The sequence below is a fragment of the Sardina pilchardus genome, chromosome 18 (genome assembly GCF_963854185.1).
Source record: "Sardina pilchardus chromosome 18, fSarPil1.1, whole genome shotgun sequence".
Taxonomy (NCBI): Eukaryota; Metazoa; Chordata; class Actinopteri; order Clupeiformes; family Clupeidae; genus Sardina; species Sardina pilchardus.
The window spans coordinates 21,944,477-21,952,088 of record NC_085011.1 but is presented as its reverse complement, the minus strand read 5'-3'; the positions used below and the strand labels follow the sequence as shown (position 1 = coordinate 21,952,088).

Here is a 7,612-nt window from a genome sequence, read left to right as displayed (position 1 = left end):
AAGAAAATGTCCTCGACGCAAGACACTTGCCATGTTTTTCTGACATATCTAAAAGCGACACACTGAATTCCCACCCAGATGTCCGAAATGTAACGCACACGAGCCAGCAGTGGGTATGTTTGCTGCTCACTCTAATGTCTAATGAGAATGAAAGACATGTGCTGAAGGCGGTAGCCTGCTATGGGATTCAATTAAACCTGCCGGCTGATTCCTACCTTGTGCAGCTCCTCGAGGTTAATCCCGTTGGCTCTGTCCACAGCAAGCTGCTCTGCTTGACGCTCGCCGGCTTCAAATGAAGTGGAGAGAGTGTGTGTGTGTTGCAGCCCCCCTCCTCTCTCTCTCTCTCTCTATCTCTCTCTCTCTCTCTCACGCTCCCTCTCTCTCTCTCTCTCTCTCTCTGCCCCTGAGGGTGCTCGTTTCAGAGGACGTCTGCCGGACAGCTGTTTTGGAATTCCTCTCAGCTCAGCTCGTCGTGCTCCAGAGTTGCTCGCTCAGTCGAATCGCCGCTTTCCCTCGCTTCCCTCGGCTCTCGTTCGGCACAGCACCTGTGCCTGTCCGTCTCCACACGCGGCTCCTCTCTCTTCTCTTTCTCTCTCTGTCTCTCTCTCTCTCTTTCTCTGTCATACACACACACACAAGTACACACACTCTGAGCACTCACACACTCTTTTTCCTTTCTCTTCTGGCCTCTTCTCTTCCCGTGGACACCAAGGCGAGTGCTGAGTGAGAAGAGAGTGTTGGGGATGGAAGGTGCCCGTGTGGTGTGTGCACAGCGCAGGGTGGAGGGGGGGGAGGAGGAGGAAGAGGAGGAGGAGGAGGAGACTGCAGATGATCCGCTGAACACTGACTCTTGTGTTGCCTCTGCTGCTGCTGTTGCTGCTGCTGTTCTGGAAGTCCTGCCTCTCCAAAACAGCACGCTGTTTAAACAGTCAATGTAGAATCTGTCTCTCCCTTCCTCTCTTTCTCCCTCTCTCTCTCTCACCCTCCCTCTCTTCCTCTCTCTCTCTATCTGCGTAGCTTGCTGCCGCTCTACCTGGATCTGATAAAAGCAGGTCTTCAGATCTAATAGGTGGACAGGAGGCTCTTCAGTGACAGTGGACAGGACTCTCTTACTTCTATTTCTGTCTTTCTTTCTTCCTTCCTTTCTTTCTTTCTTTCTTTCTTTCTTTCTCAGTTTCCAAAGCTCTCACTTCGGACTCTTTCCACCATACACATGTTCACACATACAGTATAATAGACAGCTCCTCTGTGGTCTCTTCGTGTCCTTCTGGACTTGATTCCTCCACCACACTGACCTGTGCTCAGCTCCACTGACGGGGAGCCTATATGGAGAGGGATGGACCGAACGTCCTCCTCCGATCATTTAAACTGGCCGTGAGAGAAACAGCATGGCTCTGTCAGACTCATTACCGCCCATCATAACTCTCATCCCGCAGGACAGCCGTTAATCTGTGTGTACAGTACACACACGCGCGCACACACACACACACACGCGCGCACACACACACCAGCGCAGATGGAGTGTGGCATAGCTTGACGATCCACACCGGCCTGGGGCTGATTGCACTCTCCCTTTTGACACGCCACTGATGAAAAGAGGCGAACCTGTTTACAGAGCTGCTACCTCAATGTGCGCACATCATGAGATCAACAACCTCCCAAGGGGAGAGTACAAACCTACACTCATGCTCTCCACGTCTAGAGGGAAAATGACTCCTTCCTTCTAACAGACCCCCCCCTCCCAACACACTCACACACACACACACATCCACACACACTCCCCTCCCCTTTTTTTTTTCGCAACGTTCTCTCCTGAAATCAGGTTTCCATGGCAACCATTGCTGCAGTGCTGTGGTGCTCCGAAGGATGGATGAGAAGGGGAGAACTTCAATTGTTCCCGGCCGCTCAGCGTGTGTGTGTGTGTGTGTGTGTGTGTGTGTGTTTCTGTTCACATCTACATGTGTGAAGATGCAGTGATGGCTGTAATAAATCTATGCTGGTTCACCTTGACTGCCCCAGCTGAGTTATGAAGCAGAGCTACACAGACCATAGCCCCCACCCCCCCACCACCACCACCCCTTACTCCGGGAAAACACCACACCTACTCTTACCCTCCCAACAAATTTCACACAGACAGACTCTCCCTTCATAATCCCATTTCATCCAGCGCTGTGACCAATCTGACCACGTCGTCTAACGGCCGAGGGTGGAAAACCCTTAATGCCTCGGCAAACATCCCCTGCTCTCGCAGGACTGAAAATGGTGCTTGTGTGGCAAGACAGAGAAAGAGAGAGCGAGAGAAAGAGAAACAGAGAGAGAGAGAGAGAGAGAGCTAGAGAGAGAGACCGGCTGTTTTAACACCCACCATTTCAACAAAAAAATAGAAGAAGAAAAAAAGAAGTCAGCTGTAATTTGGCGGAGCTGAATGAGGGCCTTATGGCGAGCCGGCTGAGTGGCGTTGAGGCGTGATGTCACCGAGACATGCATGTGGGCAGCACATGCTCGCAGAGAAGACAGTGAGCACTGTCATGGGGGGGGGGGGGGGGGGGGGGGCTGCAGCTGAAGCCTCTAAATATAACCCACCCCCACCCAGAGCCCTCTCCCCTCCCAGAGGAAACTGTCGATATGTCAGACAGACACCTCTCCACTTGGTGTAAAGAGATTATTCGTTTCTTTGTTTAACAAATGAGATTCATTCATTTGAGTGATTGTGAACTGTTATTCTTTTACAAGGAATAACACATTGTCAAGTTGATTTGACATGGATTTGGGTTATCTGGTTTTTGTTTATGGTGCCAGCGAGACAAAAGTTTATTCTCTAAGTCTAGCTTGCTCGCACAACATCTGGGACAAAGCTTGTGTGATACTGCAAAGATAACATCCTCAACTGTGTCCAGAAATGTTTCTGTTTTATCAGTTGGAGGCATGATGATTGCCAAAGCCATTTGTTGCAATAACATTTTGTAATTTGGGAAATATTTGCATAGCAGAAAATGCCAGAGATTGTATGATTGAAAATGTGCCATAATAGTGTGAGATTTGAGGTCAGCACAAGCTGAAAACAAAAATGGTTCTCCAAACCTCAGCAGAAACATAGCCACTTGTTGTAGTACTTCTGTTAAATCAGAGATTTCTTGTTTTTTTACAAACCAAATTAGTGATGCCCAGTGTTGTTGCCATAAACAGTTTAATTAGTGGGTCATTAAATTGTTTTGTAAGATCTTTCACATCTGCAACAGGTTGGAGACATGTGGGATGTTTGGCCATCCAAATTTAGCTTTGTCATTTTTTTTTTTTACTTAAGCTAGAATTATCTGTGATTTTCTGCATGATTTTAAATATTCATCAGTGTTTTCCATATTAAGAGATTTACGCACACTGGCCTGGTCTGTCTCTCTTTCCAAATGACCATTTTAGGACACTGTTGGGCTTAGATCAATATACTCACTAACCCAAGAGGTTGGCTGAGCATGATTCAATTAGCATAATAACAGCAACATGATGCAGCTGCAGTTATCCATTTGACTGATATCAAGCCAAAGCTTTTCATTGAATTTAAAAGCAAATGTTACTCTTTGAGCCTGATTACTTACTGAAACTGTGGTGTTTGTTGAGCCTGTTAAAATTTCATTTGGACTTTATAAGCGTCCTTGATGATTGTTATTCCAACATCCAGCACTGTCAGACCTCTAAAATGGCTTCAGACTTACAGTGACTGCAACAACACCGGACACAAACTGGTTTCTGTGCGAAACGCCAGGAACAACCAGGTCATCTGAGGCTGCCTAGCCAGGCTCCCGGTGCACAACAACCCCACGGTTTCAGAGCGCTGTCCTCCCGAGTTGAGTTTTTGCCGCGTTTTTGAGAGGTCTACAGTATGAGGGAATTCTTCCACTTCACTCATGTCAACGTGCTTGTTTTGGCCTCGTGCGGGGCCCTCTCTTAACAAGTGGCTCCTTGTCTATGTGTGGCCCCAGAGCCGGGGTGAGTGTTTTTCCTGAGGTCTTCAGAGTGGACAGTGAGCACTTTTTTTAGGGCAAGTCACAACATTTCCTTGTGCCACAGTATTTTCCAATATATTTTATCTACAATCATATTTTCCCTTTCCACATACAAGACTGTATGTTTTTGAATAGTCTGTCACACTGTGTACAACTGTGAATTTGGCTTGTATAACTCACTGTCTCCTGTGTCGTGTGAGTGTACATGTAGCTTAGCATAACGCCTTGAATGGGCAACACTGGAGCCAGCACAGTTCTCATTTTCATACACAGAGGTAACATCCTGTGGTCAGCACAGGCCCGAAACAGACCTCAGAACTGACATAGCTCAGAACCTCATCACACGCAAATTTTGTAGTTCAGCTCCAAAAAACTGGAGTTAGACCGGACTGGACTGGTGTGCTCCCCCCTAACAGTGGTGGCGTTGTGGAATCTGTAACTGGAATACTCATCCAATTGCCTTTGACTAACTGTCTCCAGTAAGGTTCATTACCGCCTGAGACTCGACATGCCTGGCTCGGCCTCTCGCTGGTAATCGAGTCTGAATCAGAGCTGGCAGGATGCGAGGTGGGTCGTGACGTTGGTGATCAGTGCGTTGATTCCTTCCCCCGAGCGCACATTTAAATTCTAATTTAAGTTTGATGTGAAACAGAATCATACTTTCAATCAGTAGCACCTCAGACCCTCCACTCCGTCTCCCTCCCTGTGTGTGTCTGTAAGACTTAAAAGCTGAGATATTGAGAAACAAAGGCAGAAGTGAGATATGCACCATATGTTACAAATTCACTTGTTATCGGACAATAAAGATCCCCCACTCACTCGGCTTCCACTGAAAAATGACTATTTCGAGCCAAGAACATCTACAGTATATGGCCAAAAAAACTCAATGTAATATTGTTAAAGCACTATGAACATGATTATACTCAGAGCAGATGCCAAGCTCCTTTATGACCTCTTTCAAAATGGTGGCCTGGGGGACAGCCTGGAGTGAGCTGTTTGCACATGCTCATTTATCCTTCTGGTGACAGAAACACACAGAAAAGGAGGAGAACAGAACAGCATGTTCTTTAACTCGAGGGGAAGTCTATAAGACAGATATGCGACAGGCGGCTGTTTCCCCTAACAGAAGCAGACCCCAACTGAGGAGCCAGTGTGTGAGGTAGGGTAACTGGAGGACACAGCCCTTGGAGAGCTCATGTGAGTTTCTCAGCAGAGGTCCCATATCATATGCTTCATTTCAGAGAGATCAAAAAAAGAAGGAAAACATGGCTGCATTCAGTGACGTACATGTAAAACACATTTTCAGATAAAACTGACTGCGTAATTTGAAGTGTCGTAAACATGATTATTGTGTCTTGTTCAAATGATTATGATGGAAATTCCCTGGTGGTCATTAGTGGGGGGGGGCTATTTTTAGCGGTGGGGCGAGAGAGGAAACGGGTCCTTGTGTGGCGGTCGTGCAGATGCGACAGGACAGCTTTAACTGTAAAATGAGCTCACCCCTCTCTACGGCTGGTGATGACACGATGATGTCTGCCACACATCCGCCAAAAAAGAAAAAAGAAAAAAAGAAAAGTGAAAAAGTCAATTATGGATCGGAGGAGGAAGGAGTGTTCCCATAGGCCGGGCCTCTTGTAATCAGATTGCGGCTAGCCAAAGGAACCAGTCCCTTGGTTGCCCTGAAAAACAACCACAGAAGCACAGCTATATTTTCCCGGAGGAAGAAAAAAAAAAGGGCAGTAAGTATCAGCCATATTACAGACTGGAGAGGTAGGTTAAGATAGACCCAGGCTGGAAGTCACACAGAGGCCACCCCAAAGCCCTTATTACGTTTCAATCCCACCCTAAAACGCAGCAAAACAATTTGGGGAATAGTCAAATTTAGAGTTGCAATAAACAGGCTTATGTCAGAGGGTGCCTGAACATTTCTCAGGCACATCTATGCTGTTATACACAGACAGACTGAATGTTCAAGACAAGTCAGACTGCAATGTTTACTCAACACGAAAACTACTCCCCTTGCTGGGTACTAGCAATAACAACATCCGGACACTATTTTACCAAGATTAGTATCAGTCGTGACAGACAGGAGGGACTGTTTTGAAGCCGCAAATCCTTGGAGAGCTGTCACAAACTGTGTTAAAATCGAATAGGTTGGGTGGAAAAAAAAAGAAAATGACTGCACGGGCTGTTACTTTTACTACAGGACTGTTATTTTTTTCACATTTTTGTGTAGCTTGGGGTAAAAGACGGGAGTTATTTAAAGGTGAAGTGCCAGTCACTCTCGCCTGATTTACACCTTTTGAGATGAAGCTCTGGGCAAGGCCTGCTTCCCATTAGACTGGCTGATAGGGTCTTGGGTGACATATTGAACAGGCCTGGAATTGTAGGTATGTCAACATGGTTTCATAATACCCCATGACCCCTCCCACCATCTGATAGACGGCAGTATTTTCAGTTGACCACCACCAGTAAACAGTAATTACTTACCCATTATCTGATCCTTCCAAACATCTTCCCACTGGCTCAGAACAACACAGTCACAGAGAGACATGTACCATCCTGAGTGTAGTATTCAGTGTGTAGTCTAAAACACAGTCGGCACTTGACTACAAAATAAAAGGTTCATGAAGCACATTCCAGACGTTCCCCGGTTTTCCGTTTGATATAAAAACAGGCCGAGTTTATTCCAAATATTCCACAGGGATGGTGTGTGTCACTCCCTGTGGGACTTCCGGAAGATTCTACCCCCTTCCTCTAAATCAGCACGATCAGTGTTTAGCATTCCAGAGAGTGCAGTTAAATTACCATGAGAACATGAACTCCACCATTTTAGTGTCTTCTTTTAACCCCAAGCTATTTTTTGTAGACGTGTTGACATCTGCCTCATCTCACCATGCGCAGATCACTGAGTGTCATCTGTTTACGAACACCATAAAGGCTCTATCTATTGGTAGCTATTAAGGGAGAGATGTGCAGGAGTTTTCCTCGTGACCTGGAGACCACTTTGTACTCATGAAAAATGGCACACTCACGCTGGCGGAGGCAAACGGCGGTGCCCACACAACCCTTTGACCCGGTTCAGGGGTCTTATCTCCTTGGCTGCTTATCACGCTCGAGCTCGTTATCGTCCCTCTCTCATCAGCCCCCCTCAAGCCACTTAGCCGCAGACCGCTGGGAAGCTCCAGCCGCCAGTCAAGACAGCTCTCGCAGGGGATCAGCCTGATGGGTTCGGCTGACAGACTTGTTTTGTTGCCCTCGCCCCGTTATGCATGTCTCTGCTGGTTGTGCGGACTGTTGTTGTTGTTTTCCTTTTTTTCTCTCTCTACCCCAGTCTTGCGCTGCATGGACATTCTGGACAGCTTGATTTAAACCCACTGCAGCAGTCCACGATCATTAGCACATGCTAGTCCTCGGTCTTCAGCATGGAGACTCACACTTTGAATCTTCACCCTGCACATGAAAGGGGAGATGGCATCTCAAATAACACGAGAGGTTAAATTTTACAACCCCCGCCACTAATAAATTCCTTTGAATTCAATGTGTTTTGAGTTATAATGTCTGACTATACAAATGAAACATTTTTTTGGTTGGACACTCCAGCTACCCCC

The 7,612-nt window shown here is 46.8% G+C and overlaps 1 protein-coding gene across 2 annotated transcripts in view; it reads right to left on the bottom strand.

The window, feature by feature from the left end:
- Positions 1-1,192, bottom strand: part of cdc42ep3 (CDC42 effector protein (Rho GTPase binding) 3) — an 11,507-nt gene extending 10,315 nt beyond the window's left edge. For both annotated transcript variants that reach the window (XM_062519983.1, XM_062519985.1), the window contains exon 1: positions 216-1,192. The gene's annotated coding sequence lies outside the window, so the exon portion shown is untranslated. The remainder of the gene's footprint in view (positions 1-215) is intronic.
- Positions 1,193-7,612: the final 6,420 nt, after the last annotated feature.